We start from the raw sequence: 18285 nt of genomic DNA on the forward strand, positions 1-18285 counted from the left end.
CTAATCCAGCAGCACATCAAAAAGCTTATCCACCATGATCAAGTGGGCTTCATCCCTGGGATGCAAGGCTGGTTCAACATATGCAAATCAATAAACGTAATCCAGCATATAAACAGAACCAAAGACAAAAACCACATGATTATCTCAATAGATGCAGAAAAGGCCTTTGACAAAATTCAACAGTCCTTCATGCTAAAAACTCTCAATAAATTCGGTATCGATGGAACGTATCTCAAAATAATCTTAACTTTTTAAAAAATATTTTTAAGCACTACATTATTGCATAAATTTCTCAGACTCAGTCCCATTACTATCTTCACCATTTTTACCAAATCTAAGTATGCTTTTTTACATTACAGGTGGAGTTCTTGACTTGCATAATCCTAATATGCAGAAATTTCAATTACTATGGTTTATATCAATGTTTAGTTAATTACCAGTCCCCAACATGGCTCAAATTTCAGTTATCATACATTACTGTAAGTAATTACATAAAGGACAAACTTCATTGCCAGCTCTTCAGTCTACAAACCACCATGTAAATAACAGATGAACATCAGGATCAGTGACCAATCACCTCCCTTCTTTCATTCTATTGGTGATTGGTCACTGGACAACAAACAGCCAAGAGTGCAGTGTGTTGCCTGTCTCACAGTGATAAACCCCAAAGGACTTTTTATAAATACAGATAATCTGGTCGGGTGCGGTGGCTCATGCCTGTAATCCCAGCACTTTGAGGAGGCCGATGTGGGCGGATCACGAGGTCAGGAGATCAAGACCACCCTGGCTAGCACAGTGAAACCCCGTTTCTACTAAAAATACAAAAAATTAGCCAGGTGTAGTGGCGGGTGCCTGTAGTCCCAGCTACTCGGGAGGCTGAGGCAGGAGAACGGTGTGAACCTGGGAGGCAGAGGTTGCAGTGAGCCAAGATCGCACCACTGCACTCCAGCCTGGGCAACAGAGCGAGACTCCGTCTCAAAAAACCATCTCAAGACAAAACAAAACAAAACAAAAATACAGATAATCCCAACAGGGCTGGCCAACAAAGATGAAAGTGCAGCAAAGAAATGAAAAGTGATAATACTGGAGTGAAATTTGAATATATGGAGTTATAGAAGAAAATGCTGACTATAGCAAGGCTGACAAGGTTTCAGGGCCTCTAGATATACAGCCAGAGAACTTATCAACATCAGTGAGGAAACTGGTTGTGATGGAAAGAATGGCAACGTCCCAGAGGAAGTGACTCCAGGAAAATAGTTCACATTAAAGAAACTCTAGGACATTTTATGACATTAAAAGTGCAAAGGATAAAATGTTGGAAGCAACCAAGTCACAGAAAAGACATAGAGAAGTGCTCTTTAAACTACTATTGAAACTAATACTGACAAGCTTTTTACAAAGAAATAAAATACTTTAATTCTCAATGTTCTTAGTATTTTAAGTTACACTGTAGTAAACAGTAGTTTTACTATTTTTTGTTCCCCTATACTTTTGTAATTGATAAAAGATTTTAGTGTTTTAATAAAAATTTTTAAAGATCACAAAACAACTGTAATTTTCCCACTGACTATTAAAATTGCTTTGCACGGTTTCAGCTTGCATTATTATTTTTAGTCATTTTACTTATCCTGCATAGCAAGGACTGCCTGTATTTAAGTAAACTAATCTTTACTCAAAAAAGGCATTTTAAAAGAATATTCCTGTTTTCTTAGCAATAAATATTCAATTCTGTGCCAGAAGAGGTTACTGAAGAAACTGAATTCTTGCCCTATTTCCTTCTACCTTGGGTATGACCTTGCCTATGCAGCAACTGTCACAGCTTTGACAATTCAGGAGAAAGCAAAAAGGCTCCGCTAGTAAAGGCAAAGTTCCTCTCCCTCAAAACCTGGAATTTATTTACTCCCACTTCACACACAGTTGAAAAGTTTGATAATTGGACTTCAAGAGATTAGAAAAACCACCCTAATGAGAAAAAAGAAACTTAGTCACATCAGTGCAGAGACAAATAAAATTCAGCATCACAAGACAGAAAAATCTACCACATCTATTTACATAAAGTTATTAAAAAGACAAATGCCTAAAGACTTAAGGTGACTATCCCTCAACTGCCCTGAGTGCATCACAATAAAGTAGGCAATATTCAAAAAGATATATTTTAAGATATCAAGAAAAAAATATTAAGGAAAAAACTAAACCATATACAGCAAACTCTTTAAGAATAGGACAAGAAGATCTAGCAGATTCTGGAAAAGTAGAGACGGAAAAGTTTTGGGATTTTCCTGGATCCCACATAACTACTGAACAACTAGATAGCAATGACCTTTACAAGAACCCCAAAATACAAGTTGGTGGTGACAGACTACCACAGTCACAAACCCTAGTGCAATAGCACCTACATGGGAAGTAATCCAGACTTATTAAAGGACCTGAAAACAGGAGAATTCTCAACACCCAAGAGGTATGACCCAGAAGGCACAGCAGCCAATTAGAGAACTGCAGCGCACTAGGAGGAGGTTTGTCCACACCAATAATACACAAGTAACAGGGAACCCAAGGTAAGGCATAAAGGGGCCAGAGGAGTTTAACCCCCATGAACCTTTGACACTAACTAGTCAGAGATCCTTTCCAGGAGAGGGCCTGCTATGAAGAGCCACTGCTGGGAGATGAATCAAAATTAACAGGACAGGAAAAAGGGAGAAGGAACAGACTAACATGGGGCACAGGGACAGAGCCAGGAATCCTTAGAAAACAAGTGCCATAATTTTTTAACAGAAGAGGGAGTTATATAAAGTTAGAAACATTATCTTGACTAGCTTCCTTCTAAAAGTTGAGGAAAACTAAATTCACATAAAAAGGAAACAAAGTATAGAAGTTAAATCCCATACAAAATTACTAAAAGTAAGAAGAAGGGAGGCCAGGTCCCTGTGACTAAAGCCTGTAATACCAGCACTCTGGGAGGTGGAGGTGGAGGTGGGCAGATCGCTTGAGCCCCATGAGTTCAAGACCAGCCTGGGTAACATAGAGAAATCTTGTCTCTACAAAAATTAGGCCAGGTGCCGTGGCTCACACTGTAATCCCAGCACTTTGTGAGGCTAAGGCAGGTGAGGTCAGGAGTTCAAGACTAGCCTGGCCAACATGGTAAAATCCCATTTCTACTAAAAATACAAAATTATCTGGGTGTGGGGGCGCATGCCTGTGATCCCAGCTACTTGGGAGGCTGAGGCAGGAGAATCGCTCGAATCTTGGAGGTGAAGGTTGCAGTGAGCTGAGATCACGCCATTGCACTCCCGCCTTAACAAGAGCAAAACTCTGTCTTTAAAAAAAAAAAAAAGTAGCTGGGAGTAGTGGCGCATGCCTGTGGTCCTAGCTACTCGGGAGGCAGAGGTGAGAGGAGCCCAGGAGGTTGAGGCCACAGTGAGTCATAATCATGCCACTGCACTACAGCCTGGGTGACAGAGCAAGACCCTGTCTCAGAAAAAATAAAAATAAAAAATAGAGGGAATAAAGAACAGAATGATGTCTCTATGACAGTAAGCCAGAAAGACATCCTCAGATCAAAACTAGAATGTACTATTTCTATAGAAGCTAAAAGATACTTCAAAAATTACACAAGGCAAGAGAGAACATGAATCAACATTAGTCTATGAACTCAGAACGACCAACCCTAAGACATACTCCAACAAAATTGCTGGATTTAAAAAAAAAAAAAAAAAAAAAAAAAAAAACCTTTGGGTATTTTAGATTAAAAGCACACATAATTTTTTAGGCTAAGGTGGGGGGATTACTTGAGCCCAGGAATTGTAGACTAGTCTGGGCAATACAGCAAGATCCTATCTCTTAAAAAAAAATTAATAATTAAAAAAAAAGGAATGTTGATCAACTTTACTGAGGTTTTTCATAAGAGGCCGTCATCTCACATATAACACTGAATGAAGCTGGAACCTAAACTAAAGTGTTAAATCAAAAAGTTTAAGACTCTGTAGTTCTGTTATCTTACCATGTACTTACTCTACCCTATCCCTTTTTATTTTTAAAAATTTTAACCTAAAGAAAAGTTGAAAGTTTGGTATAATAAACACCACTCTTCATCTATATCAATGATCAGTAACATTTTGCTATATTTGCTTTATTTCCATCTACATATACTTTTTCCACCTGAACGACTTAAAAATAAACTGTATACCTTTCACTCCCCCAAAACCTTTTCAGTATGCATCTCCTACAAACAGGGACAATCTCCTATGTAACTACAATATCATTATCACATCCAAGAAAGTTAAAACTGATAATTATCTACATACAAGTTTCCCCAATTGTTGAAAACAAGGTGTTTATGGTTTTTTAAAAAATCCATGGTTTTTTAAAAAATCTATCAAGGACCACACACACAGCACAAACATTTTCATTCACTGTCTCCTTCAACTATTCACTCCTCACCTTTGTATGGTCTTTTATGGCACTGACCTTTTTTAAAGATCAGACCAGCTTTTTGTAGAATGTCCCACACTGGATCTCTCTGTTGTATCATGATCAGATTCTAGATCAACATTTAACAAGAAATTTACATTGGTAGTGTTATCATGCCTCCTCTTGATGTGATACAATGGCAAAGACAAATGTCATTTTGTTCCATTACTGGTGATACTGAGTTTGGATAACATGCCAGCGTGCTTAAAAGAAAGAAAAAAAAATCAGATTCAAATCTTCCCTCTGCTCAAAACCTTACAGTGACTTCCTCTTACGATGTTCAATAAAGCTCAACATATTTCCCAAGACCTATAAGAACCTGGCCTACCCTTTAGCCAAAACTGCTCTTTTAAAATTCTCTATAGCTCCAGAGTGGTATGCTGTCTTTTCTGGCTGAAAAATCCCCAAAACAGGAAAGAATCATTTCAAACTTGCCAAGTGAAAGCAGCCAGGCATCTCTGAAATTACAATATATCTTAAAATTCCACTAGTCCAATGACACAACTATTATTGCCATTGTTAATTGTTATTCATATTGAGTTACATAAAGTTGCAGAAAAGCTTTTCCTTAAGGGAAAGGGATTCCCAGTGTGTCTCAAGGAATTTCCCATAGAACAGCCATGTCTGTAATCCGAGCTACACTGGAGGCTGAGGCACTAGAATCACTTGAACCTATGAGGCGGAGGCTGCGGTGAGCCAAGATCGTGCCACTGCACTCCAGCCTGGCCTGTAACAGAGCGAGACTCTGTCTCAAAACAAAAAACAAAACAAAACGAAAACCCAGGTGTAAGTAGACCATGAGTCTTTCAAGTTTGTCTAAATAAGTCTCTTTCTATGTACAGGTTAAACATCCTTAATCCAAAACCCTGAAAAATTTTGAGCACTGATATGATGCTCAAATGAAATGTTCATTGGTGCATTTTGGATTTTTGGATTAGTGGCACTCAAACAGTAAGTATACTACAAATACTCCGAAATCCAAAATCTTAAATACTTCTGATAAAAAATTCTAGGTATAGATGACAGTTACACAGTTGTTCATTTTAGGTAACAAATGTATAAAATGCCTTTAGAAAACTGTATTTATGCCTGAGAAAAAATCTGGAAGTCACAAGACATACCCTGATGCAATAATGCACAGTATTAGATCTACATTTGGTCATATAAATAATGCTTACCAATTACCAACTGTTTCATGTTGCCTAAATTATGACCACTGTTGTTCCATTGGTCTTATACTAACAAATGTGTAGATATTAAACAATATAAACAAAAATTTCAATCACTTAATTCATCTGAGTTCATTTTCACTCCCTCCTTTAATCTGAGTACACAACACATAGGATTCTATGGGAATGCCTTCAATAAATTACTATGTTTAAGTTTTCAATGTTTGATAGGTTTGGGAAATACAAGTCTCTACTGACATACGTTATCTCAGCTTTTCACCGCTCTTGGTTAATAACTTCATACACTGAGAAAACTCTTTTTTCCCTAATGAGATTTGAAACTAGTAGGTATTCATTAAAGACTACTTAGTTTCTACGTGTTATGTATATTGTTTCAAATTCAATTATTTTTCCTCCTTAACTGAACCAGTTTGTACCTCTGACTGCAGTTTCATCTTCTTTTGCTAACCAAACACATCTCTTAGTTTTTCAAAGTAATCCAGACTCTCTTCTACCCTATCACAAGGGGCCAATAGCTCCTTTCAAGTTCATGTGGGCACCATCCCAGAATATAATGAACAGCTGAATATACTATCTAAATCAATGAACTAAAAAGCAATTTAGCTTTAACTTAGATACCAGTTCTAGCACCCACCTAAAGACAGCCAGAACCCCATACACATACCCAAACCATGGAATTGGGTTGACGAATTCTATCTTCTCAGGTAAAATGAATACAGTTCTACTGTATGTAATCTGTACATTATGAACACTAGAAGAAAGAAAATAGAACAATTCTCTATTATCTTTTTCTTCTAATTTGAGGGGAAATTTAAAGTTGGTTCAGGGCCACAATTTCTAATCTGATTTTTTAACCTTTGAAATCAATGCCTATTTTCCCCTCGAGTTTCAATTATCCTAAGACTTGTCTTTCCAGAAAGTTAAGGCAATATGATTTTGTTGACACAATATACGTATGTGACCAGTTCTCAGATAACTAAGAAAAGTTGGCACTGTTGACTAAATGAAAGTATACTGTTCTTTGCCCCGTGATTTTTTTTTTTTTTTTTTTTTTTTTGAGGCAGAGTCTCACTCTTTTGCCCAGACTGAAGTGCAGTGGTGGAATCTCAGCTCACTGCAACCTCCCCTTCCCAGGTTCAAGTGATTCTCCTGTCTCAACCTCCTGAGTACTTGGGATTACAGGAGTGTACCACCATGCCCAGTTAATTTTTGTATTTTTAGTAGAGACGGGGTTTCACCATGTTGGCCAGGCTGATCTTGAACTCCTGATCTCAGGTGATCCACCCGCCTTAGCCTCCCAAAGTCCTGGGATTACAGGTGTTAACCACCATGCCCGGCCTGCCTCGTGATATTTAAATCCCTAAAATCTTTATTATAGCTAGTTTTTCTATTCAATAACAAGCATTAGCCAACTAAGGAACAAGGTTATCTTTGGGTAGGTTTAAACCAGTATCAATCAGCCCAAATCAATCTGTTTGTGTCCTAAAGTTGGCAATGTACACAATTTTGAAAAGGGTAAACATTCAGTAAAAACCGTTGTCAAACTATTAAAATATTAGAACGAAAAGTTCTGAACTGTGTTCAGTCTGATCAATTCTGTTCTGTTCAACTCTTTGGGTTTTTTCTTATATTCACCTTTAGTTGTCCTGACTCACTCTGCATTCCTGTGGTGACTGAGATCTACTATTTTAACAAAAATTACTTTTGAAGGTGATTTCGCGTGTGTGCACATGTGTAGCCTGTTTGCATGAAGAAACAAAGGTATCTTGCAAAGAAGCGAAGAAATGAAAACAATACAGATGTATACCCAAACTCTGACTCGTTCTCTTCAGTTCATCTTCCCATACTATCAGTGTACTAAAGTTGACCTTAAAATACAAGACAGTTTTTATGAAGAGATGAAAGATTATCAAAGGGCTATATTTTTCTAAATATACTGAATTTGTGAACACTTTTAATTTTGATTATCATATGATCACTATTCCTAAAGTATTTTTAAGACATTTATAAATTTTTAAGACATTTATAAATTTTTTTCCTTAAGAAATAAATTAGGCCAGGCGCAGTGCCTCATGCCTGTAATCCCAGCACTTTGGAAAGCTGAGGCGAGTGGATCACTTGAGCTCAGGAGTTTGAGACCAGCCTGGGCAACATGGTGAAACCCCATCTCTACTAAAAATACAAAAATTAGCTAGGCGTGGTGGCCTGCGCCTACAGTTTTAGCTACTTGGGAGCCTGAGGCATGAGAATGGCTTGAACCCAGGAGGCTGAAGTTGCAATGAGCTGAGATAGTGCCACTGCACTCCAGCCTAGGCGACAAAGTGAGACTCTGTCTCAAAAACAAAAAGAAAAAAAATAAACTTTAAGTAATAGAGTGTCACAATTTCACAAGTATTTAGTATGTAGGTAGTATGTGGTCCATTTTTCAAGATGTTACTATTTTGTACTTCATAAACCCAGTTTCTTTTCCACATGTGACCCTTTCTATTATACAGCATACATTAATTGCACCATTGGAAATAATGAATAAAACCTGAAAAAACTATTTACAAAATTGGTAAAATAATACTGATAATGAGAATGAATCAAGCATGTATTCTGACTCTACCAGAGTAACCACATAGTTAGCGAAGGAACATTTTTAAGCAAACTGTTACCAGTTCATGACAAAAAAAGAATACATAAGTTTTATATAAGCATCCATAAATTTGCATAACAAGTTGACAAAGTAATTTTATTTCTGTTGCATCTATAATAAATATCGGGGGCTTTTAAAATATATTAGATTTTATATTTTCATTTGTCTAGAAATATATTGTATTTTACAAAAGTAGCAGTCCTCAGTACTGGAAATTTTTTTAAAATGGTCTTCACTACAGATGTTTGAGAAGCACTGAAAAACAGTGGCTATTAAAACCATTAGGTAAAAGGTTAATGAGAAACCTGATAATGATGGATAAGTTTTTAACATCTGAATCAACCAATGCAGCTTAACATACAAAAACAGACAACCAGACAGATGTACTGTGATGCACTACATAAATATAAATGAAAGACTGGTCACATGTTGATAACTGCTGAACTGGATAGGGACATGAGGGATCATTATACTCTTCACTGTACTTATGCAAATGTTTTCAATTTTCCATATATGACAGTCTGCATCATTGGCCCTAATTCTTCACCATTTCCTGTATCTATGATTTTATCACTTGAGTCTACAGCTTGTCCTATTATAGATAGAATATACTTCCCTCACCTTTGTCACTGGGCTCAAGCACAAGACTTGCTTTGGCCAATATAACGAGGGCAAAAGTCGTAGTACGCCAAGCCTTAAGCAGTCTTTATTTATTTTATTTTATTTTTTTGAGACAGGGTCTCACTCTGTCACCCAGGTTAGAGTGCAGTGGCACGACCTCAGCTCACTGCAACCTCCGCTTCCCAGGCTCAAGCAATCCTCCCAGCTCAGTCTCCCAGGTGGCTGGGACCCCCCATGCGTGCACACCACGCCTGACTAATGTTCTGTATTTTTAGTAGAGACAGGGTTTTGTCATGTTGCCCAGGCTGGTCTAAACTCCTGAGCTCAAGTGATAAGGCCCACCTCAGCCTCCCAAACTGCTGGGATTACAGGTGTGAGCCACCAGGCCCTGCTGCCTTAAGCAGTCTTAGTGTTTCCACTTGCCTCTTGGGCTTCTGCCACCATAACATCATGAGTGTACCAGTCTCAGGAAAAGGACAAGATCAAGTGGAGCTGAGCAATGTCAGCTGACCCACAAACTCATGAGCAAAAAATAAATGCTTATGTTTGTACACCATTTACATTTTATGATTGTTAATCAGCATTATTGTGACAATAGCTAACTGAAATGCCACAGTACAATTTTAAAAATTAGTATCATCACACGCCTTTGTGAAGATGTTTCTACCACCAGCTTAAGTAACATTTAAAAAACTAATATCAAGCTGGGCACAGTGGCTCACGCCTGTAATCCCAGCACTTTGGGAAGCCAAAGCAGGTGGATCACTGGAGGTTGGGAGTTTGAGACCAGCCTGACCAACATGGAGAAACCCCTTCTCTACTAAAAATACAAAATTAGCCAGGTGTGATGGCACATGCCTGTAATCCCAGCTACTTGGGAGGCTGAGGCAGGAGGATCGCTTGAACCCAGGAGGCAGAGGTTGCGGTGAGCCGAGATCACGCCATTGCACTCCAGCCTGGGCAACAAGAGCAAAACTCCATCTCAAAAACAACCCAAGAAACTAATATCAAAGCATCCATAGCAGGCTCTGAATTAATAACACACTTTGTCAAAACATCACATTGTACCCCATAAATATATACAACAAATAAATATTAATAACATGTTTTGATTCTGCCTTCGCTGGCTATATACAACAGAAATACAAAGAGTGTAAGTCAAAATTGTACAAAATGTCTATAATTATGGTCATCTCTGTGACTTTGTCTTTATGATAAACATTACACTGATTCTTTAGCTTTAGACATTAAAATACAAATGCACACTTATCTTTTTCTTTTAATAAGGGAGTAACTAATGAAGGAAAAACATCAGAGAAAAAAAACCACTGAGAAGCACTATTAACCTCTAGAGATACAGACCTGGTTAACCCAAGATATACCACATTAGACAAGGTAATATGCCTAACAGACAAACTGATAGAGATTTTAATAACTGAAAAAAGTTTTACTGAAAATACTGCACCAATACCAAGTTTGCATTTTTTAAAAACATCACTTTGTTAAATCCAGAGTGCTTCTGATTCTATTTGTTGTTCAAGGGAATGTTGTGAGTGACAGAAATGTTCTTTATCGATTGGGGTGATGGTTACATGAGTACACATATATGTCAAAACTCAAACTACATACTTAAAGATCTATGCACTTCACTGCATGTACATTTTACCACAATAAAAACAAGCAAAACAAAACACCTATTAGTGAGTTTTTTAAACTACCACCTCTCTCTACAAACTTATACTGAAGATACAAAACTGATATAAAAAGATGCTACCACAATGAGCAACTGTTACCCTCAGCCTTCTGGGGCACTGACGGTCAAGCTCTGCCAGCGTGTCAATAACAAGGCCAACAGTCTCCAAATCTAAGAGCCAGTCTGTTAAAAAACCATAAGTCAGATTAAATCCACCTTAGAAAAGATACAAAAATGATCTCAAAATGAAACAAAGACATAAATAAGAGCAAAAACTATAAAACTTTTATAAGAAAACATAGGTAATTACACAAATCTTTGTGATATGCATTGAATTAGACAACAGTTTTTTAGATGACACCAAAAACGAAAGTGACAAAAGAAATAAATTAAACCTCAAAATTAAAGGTTTTGGTGCTTCAAAGAACACCATTAAGAAAGTGTAAAAAGGCCAGGCGCAGTGGCTCACGCCTGTAATCCCAGTACTTTGGGAGGCCGAGGCGGGCGGATCACGAGGTCAGGAGTATGGAGACCATCCTGGCCAAACACGGTGAAACCCCGTCTCTAACTAAAAATACAAAAAATTAGCTGGGTGCGGTGCGGGCGCCCTGTAGTCCCAGCTGCCTCGGGAGGGCTGGGCAGGGAGAATGGCGTGAACCCGGGAGTGGGAGCTTGCAGTGACTCGAATCGTGCCACTGCACTCCAGCCTGGGTGACAGGAGCTAGACTCGCGTCTCAAAAAAAAAAGAAAGGTGTTGAAAAAGATACATTCACAGAATGGCAGAAATAATCACAAATCATATTGATAAGAAATCATCTCGGCGGGCCGGTGGCTCAAGCCTGTAAATCCCAGGGCACTTTGGGAGGCCGAGAGGGCGGACACGAGGTCAGGAGATCAAGACCATCCTGCTAACACGGTGAAACCCGTCTCTACTAAAAAAAAAAAAAAAAATACAAAAAACTAGCCGGGCGACCCGGCTTACTCGGGGAGTCTGAGTGCAGGAGAATGGCGTGAACCCGGGGAGGCGGAGCTTGCAGTGAGCTGAGATCCGCCACTGCACTCCAGCCTGGAGGCAAGACTAGTCTCAAAAAAAAAAAAAAAAAAAAAAAAAACATCTCTAGACTTAAAAAACAAAACAAAAAACTCTTAAAACTCAATAAAAAAGAAAAATAATCCAATTTAAAAATGGGCAAAAGAGTTAGCCAGGCATGGTGGCAGGTCCCTGAAATCCCAGCTACTTGGGAGGCTGAGGCAGGAGAACTGCTTGAACCCAGAAGGTGGAGGTTGCAGTGAGCCAAGATTGTGCCACTGCACTCCAGCCTGGGTTACACCGTGAGACTCTGCCTCAAAAAAAAAAAAAAACAAAAAACAAATGGGCAAAAGACCTGAACAGGCATTTCTCCAAAGAAAATACATAAATGGCCAACAAGCACATGAAAAAATGCACATAATCAGTCATTAGGGAAATGCAAATCAAAGCCAGAATGAGATCCCACTTCACAGCTACTCTGATGGCTATAATCAAAAAGTCAAGTAGGTCAGGCGTGGTAGCTCATGCCTGCAATCCCAGATTTTGGGAGGCCGAGGCAGGCGGATCACCTGAGGTCAGGAGTTCGAGGCCAGCCTGACCAACGTGGGAAAACCTCGACTCTAATAAAAGTACAAAAATTAGCCAGTGTGGTGGCGCACGCCTGTAATCCCAGCTACTTGGGAGGCTGAGGTGGGAGAATCGTTTGAACTGGGGAAGTGGAGGTTGCAGTGAGCCGAGAGAGCACCACTGCACTCCAGCCTGGGCGAGAGAGAGACTCTGTCTCGGAAAAAAAAAAAAAAGGATGTGGAGAAATAGTGCTGGCTAATTTCAGGTATAAACTTGACTAGACTAATAATACCCAGACAGCTGGTAAAGGATTATTTCTGGGTATGTCTCTGAGGGTGTTTCCAGGGGAGACTGGCATTTGAATCAGTAGACTGAGAAAGGAAGATCGACCCTCATCCAATGTGGGCAGGCATTATCCAATAGGCTTTGGATTCCAGGACTTGCACCAGCAGCCACTCTCCCATCGTCCTCTCACCAACCCTCTTCCACCAAGGTTCTCAGGCCTTCAGACTGAGAGTTACACCATGGACTCCCCTGGTTCTCAGGTCTTCGGACTTACACGAAGTAATGCTACCAGCTTGGTGGGTTCTCCAGCCTGCAGACAGTCTATCTGGGACTTCTCAGCCTCCATAATCGTGTCAGCCAATTCCCCTAACAAATTTCCTCTCATATTTCTCTATATATACATATCTATTATCTATTTCTCTGTCTATAGCCTACTGTTTTTCTGGAGAATCCTAACATATACTGCTACACAGTAGACAGAAATATAAAATGTTGCAGCTGCTTTGGAAAACATTCTGACAGTTCACTAAAACGTTAAACGGAGTCACCATATGACCCAGAAATTCCACTCCTAGGTATATACTCAAGAGCATGAAAACTTTTGTCTAGATAAAAACTTATGCAGAAATGTCCATGACAGCATTATTCACAATATCCAGAGTGAAAACAACCCAATGTTCACCAACTGATGAGTAGATAAATATAAGGTGGTATACATATAATGGAATATTAGCAGGTAATAAAAAGGAATAAAGTACTTACACATGCTACAAGATGAACCTCGAAAGCATTATGCTAAGTGAAAGCCACAAAACACCATATATTTTAAGATTCTAGTCACAAAATGTCCAAAATAGGTGCTATGGTCTGAATGTTTGTGTCCCCCTAAAATTTGTATGTTGAAACCTAATCACCAATGTGATATTAGGAGGTGAGGTCTTTGGGAGGTGGTTAGAGCATGAGGGCAGAGCCCACACGGATAGGATTAGTACCCTTATAAAAGAGGCCCTAGGGGCCAGGCACAGTGGCTCACGCCTGTAATTCTAACACTTTGGGAGGCCAAGGTGGGTGGACCGCCTGAGGTCAGGAGTTCATGATCAGCCTGGTCAACATGGCAAAACCCCGTTGCTACTAAATATACAAAAATTAGCTGGGCATGGTGGCACCACTGTACTAGTGAGACTCTCAAAAAAAAAAAAAGGGGGGGCTCCTCACCTTGCACATAGAAGTGCAGGAAGCACTTCTATGAACCAGGAAGTGGGCCCTCACCAGGCACTGAATCTGCAGGTCTCTTGATTTTGAACTTCTCAGCATTCAGAATTGTCAGAAATTTTTGTTGTTCATAAGCCACTCAGTTTCCGGTATTTTGTTTTAGCGGCCCCAATAGACTAAGACAACTGGCAAATCTACTGACAGTAAATGAATTTGTGGTTGACTAGGATTGGGAGGGAGGAGTGGTTGCAGGAAAATGGGGCCCTTGCTAAAGGGCAGAGGATTTTTTGGGGGAGGGGAGATGAGAATGTTTTAAAATTAACTGTACAAATGGGGGGTGATGGTTATATAAATCTATGAATACACTAAGAACTATGGGGTTGGACACTTTAAATAAGCAAAGTACATGGTCTGTGAATTATATCTCAATAACGCCATTATAAAAAAATGCTTTTTAAAGAAAAGTAAATGGTAGAATCCAGATTGGGGACGTGGATGTTGACTAAAATTTCTTTTAATTTGCTTGCGAAATAATAAAGCATAATAAAGTTCTACTACTACCAGTAACATCAAAATAATGATGTATCTACAAGTACTTTTGTTCATCTAAAATTTCCCAAATTAATCAGAGATCGTTGATCCAAAATTTGTCCAAAGCAGAATTTTAGAAATCTGGAGTCCTAAATTTACATTCATAATAGGATTCAGGAGAATTACTGGGACTCGTTCTCCAAATTGCAAATGAGGCAGAAGTAAATTAAATTTACATGGACTGCTGTGAGTTTTGAGATTAAAAGGCTACTGTTTTTCCAGTGACAAACAGGAGTAACTAAACAGAAAACTTCACATGCCCAGGCAGCTTTAAAGGTTTGGGAAACATCCCTTGCAAGTGTTATGGCAGATTAGAGAAGATTATTTTACCTCTCAGTCAGGTTCAGTATTGCTGGCTCACCACTTTTAAAAAACAAGTAATTAGTGACACTCAATTTTTAAGAATTTTAGGGTAATACTCTTATTATATAATTAACTCAGAAAAATAATGCTAATGTATACACATTAGACTTAAATTTTAGCCAAATTTTAAATACACATCACTGGGAGAAATCAGAGCCAAACTCAGAACAATACGTGCTCTATAACTGGAGTGACCATATGGTCCAGTCTGCCCAGGACTCTCCTGATGTACATCTGTTATTCCGGTATCCTACCCAGCTTAACATTTGTCTCAGATTTTTCTTTTTAACAACATACTATGAATAACTGCATTAAAGTAAAATAGGACGGGTTTGTTAAACTTTCACCTTATATTTAATACCACCTTCAGCTATGGCTTTGTCTAGTGTCGTGTGGGTTTTAAGCATAGTAAACAGAGTTCTCACTTTTAACTTCTCATTCAGTCTGAATGCCAAATACTGATAACACATCTTTCCTGACTCTTTTCTGATAAAATCAAGTACACCTGGACACAGGCAATTAAGGATAGCTAACTCTATCTAGTCTTGGGTGATGATAGGAGAAATATCTGAAGTTGCTCCCAGTTGTGTTACAGCCACTCCTCACCTTGCAAGATGCACAGGAGCCTCAAGGCCATTATAAGCTGGGTCACTGGGAAATATGGGGTATTTGTGTAACACATGCAGGAAAGAGATGTTATACGTCCCTGTGTATAATGTACAGAAGACAGTAATCTGAACACTCTTGCTACAGGAGTTTTGCCATTTACTTACTAATCGTATTGTGCAAATCTACAATTTTATTGTGCAAATCTACAATTTTATTTTACAGCAATTATTATAAATTTAAATTTTCCACACCTTCTTTTTTTATGCTCATGTGCCCCAGTTTAGAGATCTTACTCCCTTTCACACTATAACAATCTTAATGAGTGTATAAACTTAACTATATAATCTCCTAGGTCCTCAAAACCATGAACCTGAAGCCATAGCAAGGGTCCACCAACAAGAAAACCAATTGACTGTTATGTTTTTACTATAATAAAGCGATTTTTTAACCACCATCATTCTTGAGCAAATACAGAAACATCTCTATTCCACAATAAGCATGAAAAGAATAATATTCTACACAACCCAGAATTGTATATGCCATACAGAGATTTAAAATTCTATGAAACAATTACTTCTCTGTTGATTCACAAAGTGCTTCAGAATTATGCATTAACCCTGACACCTTCATTCATTTTCAGCATCTAAACATGCTTTAGGTTAGAAAGAGGCATAAAAACAAAGTTTAAGGCCAGGGCCGGACATGGTGGCTCATGCCTATAATCTTAGCAGTTTGGGAGGCAAGGCAGGCGGATCACCTGAGCCCAGGAGTTCGAGACCAGCCTGAGCAACATGGTGAAGCCCCATCTCTACTAAAAAAGTACAAAAGTTAGCCAGGCATGGCGGCATGCGTATTTAGTCCCAGCTACTCGGGAGGCTGAGTCGGGAGAATTGCTTGAGCCTGGGAGGCGGAGGTTGCAATAAGGGGAGATCATGCCACCATACTCCAGCCTGGGTGACAAAGCAAGACTTTGTCTCAAAAACAAACAAAACAAAAGAAAACACAAAGTTTAAGGCTAGGCATTGTGGCTCACACCTGTAATCCCAGGACTCTGGGAGGCTAAGGCGGGAGACTCACCTGAGATCAGCGGTTCTGAGACCAGCCTGGCCAACAGGGTGAAACCCTGTCTCTACTAAAAATATAAAATTAGCCGGACGTGGTGGCACATGCCTGTAATCCCAGCTACTCGGGTAGCTGAGGCACAAGGATCACACAAGAATCACTTGAACCAGGGAGGTGAAGGTTGCAGGGAGCCAAGATCATGCCACTGTACTCCAGCCTGGGCAACAGAGCCAGACTCCGTCTCAAAAGAAAAAAAAAAAAGAAGAAGAAAACAAAGTTTAAGAATGTCTCACAACAGTAAAATTTGATTATTCTGGGTAGCAAATAATTATTCGTTACTTCAAACAACATCCTTTGGAGTGTAATTCATTAACCTTAAAAAAGTATCAAATACATTTGTACAAGTATAGGACAAGTCTATACTTTTCGTAAAAATTCTTAAAAGACTGAATTGTTTTCCTTAAGTGACAAGTTGGCCCATGCTAAAGGCAATGTCATCTGAGATTCCTGGAGGAATTTCAAAACCTTTCAAGTCTAAGAACATACTACACTAAAAACCATTCCTTTTGTCTGCAGCAGTTCTTCCACTCTAAATGAATATCCTAGCAGAATAAAATCTGAAAAATCTAACTTTTATCTAAGAAAACAATTTACTAAGTTGTGACAAAAGTTGATACAGTTGTTTAATTCTCAGTGCATCCTGGATAAAAATCCCAGGTTATATTCCCATTCCATTCAAAATCTTAAATTTGGAAATTCCAAACTTAAAATTAACATTATTATTTTATTTTACTTTTTTTGAGACAGAGTTTCGCTTTTTACCTAGGCTGGAGTGCAATGGCGCGATCTCGGCTCACCGCAACCTCCGCCTCCCAGGTTCAAGCAATTCTCCTGCCTCAGTCTCCCGAGTAGCTGGGATTACAGGCATGCACCACCACCCCGGCTAATTTTGTATTTTTAGTAGAGATGGGGTTTCTCCATGTTGGTCAGGCTGGTCTTGAACTCCTGACCTCAGGTGATCCACCTGCCTCGGCCTCCCAAAGTGCTGGGATTACAAGCGTGAGCCACCGCGCCCAGCCAAAATTAATATTATTAAATGCCATTAAAGATTCTGTATCACATGCAATCACTAAGGGAGTGTTTATAAAACATCTTTCATCCAAGTATGATACGACCTAGTCATAACCTCTCAATGAAGGTGATAGGACAGATACCACCTTTACTCCAAACAAGAGTCTCACCCTTAGATGGGGGAAAGGAGAAGGAAACTTGACAAGTCACCCAAAGCACTACTCTGATAATGCTGCTGCCTTAATAAAACTCAAGAAAGTTACCATGTCAAATACACCCTTGCCATAATAAAAAGTTTTTAAAGAAAAGCTGATCACCTATGCTGGGAGGATGCAAAGGTGTAAGAATGACACAATGGACTTTGGAGACTGAGGGGGAAAGCGTGGGAAGCAAGTGAGGGATAAAAGACTACAAATTGGGTGCTGTGTATGCTGCTCGGGTGATGGGTGCACCAAAATCTCACAAATTACCACAAAATAACTTACTCATGGCTGGGCACAGTGGCTCACGCCTGTAAATCCCAGCACTTTGGGAGGCCGAGGCGGGTGGATCACGAGGTCAGGAGATCGAGACCATCCTGGCTAACACGGTGAAACCCCGTCTCTACTAGAAACTACAAAAAACTAGCCGGGCGAGGTAGCGGCGCCTGTAGTCCCAGCTACTCGGGAGGCTGAGGCAGGAGAATGGCGTGAACCCGGGAGGCGGAGCTTGCAGTGAGCTGAGATCCGGCCACAGCACTCCAGCCCGGGTGACAGAGCGAGACTCAGTCTCAAAAAAAAAAAAAAAAAAAAAAGAAATAAAAAAAAAAAAAAAAAAAAAAAAAAAAAATTTTATAAACCAAAATAAAAATTAAAATTTTTGAAAAAAAAAAGACCAAAACCAAAAA

At 39.2% G+C, this 18285-nt stretch overlaps 1 protein-coding gene across 2 annotated transcripts in view; it reads right to left on the reverse strand.

Annotated features, from left to right (window-relative positions):
* The window catches only part of GMPS (guanosine monophosphate synthase), a 76630-nt gene that overhangs the window by 54900 nt on the left and 3445 nt on the right, over window positions 1–18285 (reverse strand). The window contains exon 1 of one of the 2 annotated variants that reach the window (XM_017855085.1): window positions 4438–4534. The exons of the other annotated variant lie outside the window; for it this stretch is intronic. The gene's annotated coding sequence lies outside the window, so the exon portion shown is untranslated. Of the gene's footprint in view, window positions 1–4437; window positions 4535–18285 lie in introns of those variants that run through there. 2 annotated transcript variants of the gene reach the window in all.

The sequence above is a fragment of the Rhinopithecus bieti genome, unplaced genomic scaffold, assembly GCF_001698545.2.
Source record: "Rhinopithecus bieti isolate Rb0 unplaced genomic scaffold, ASM169854v2 scaffold_2454, whole genome shotgun sequence".
Lineage (NCBI taxonomy): Eukaryota > Metazoa > Chordata > Mammalia > Primates > Cercopithecidae > Rhinopithecus > Rhinopithecus bieti.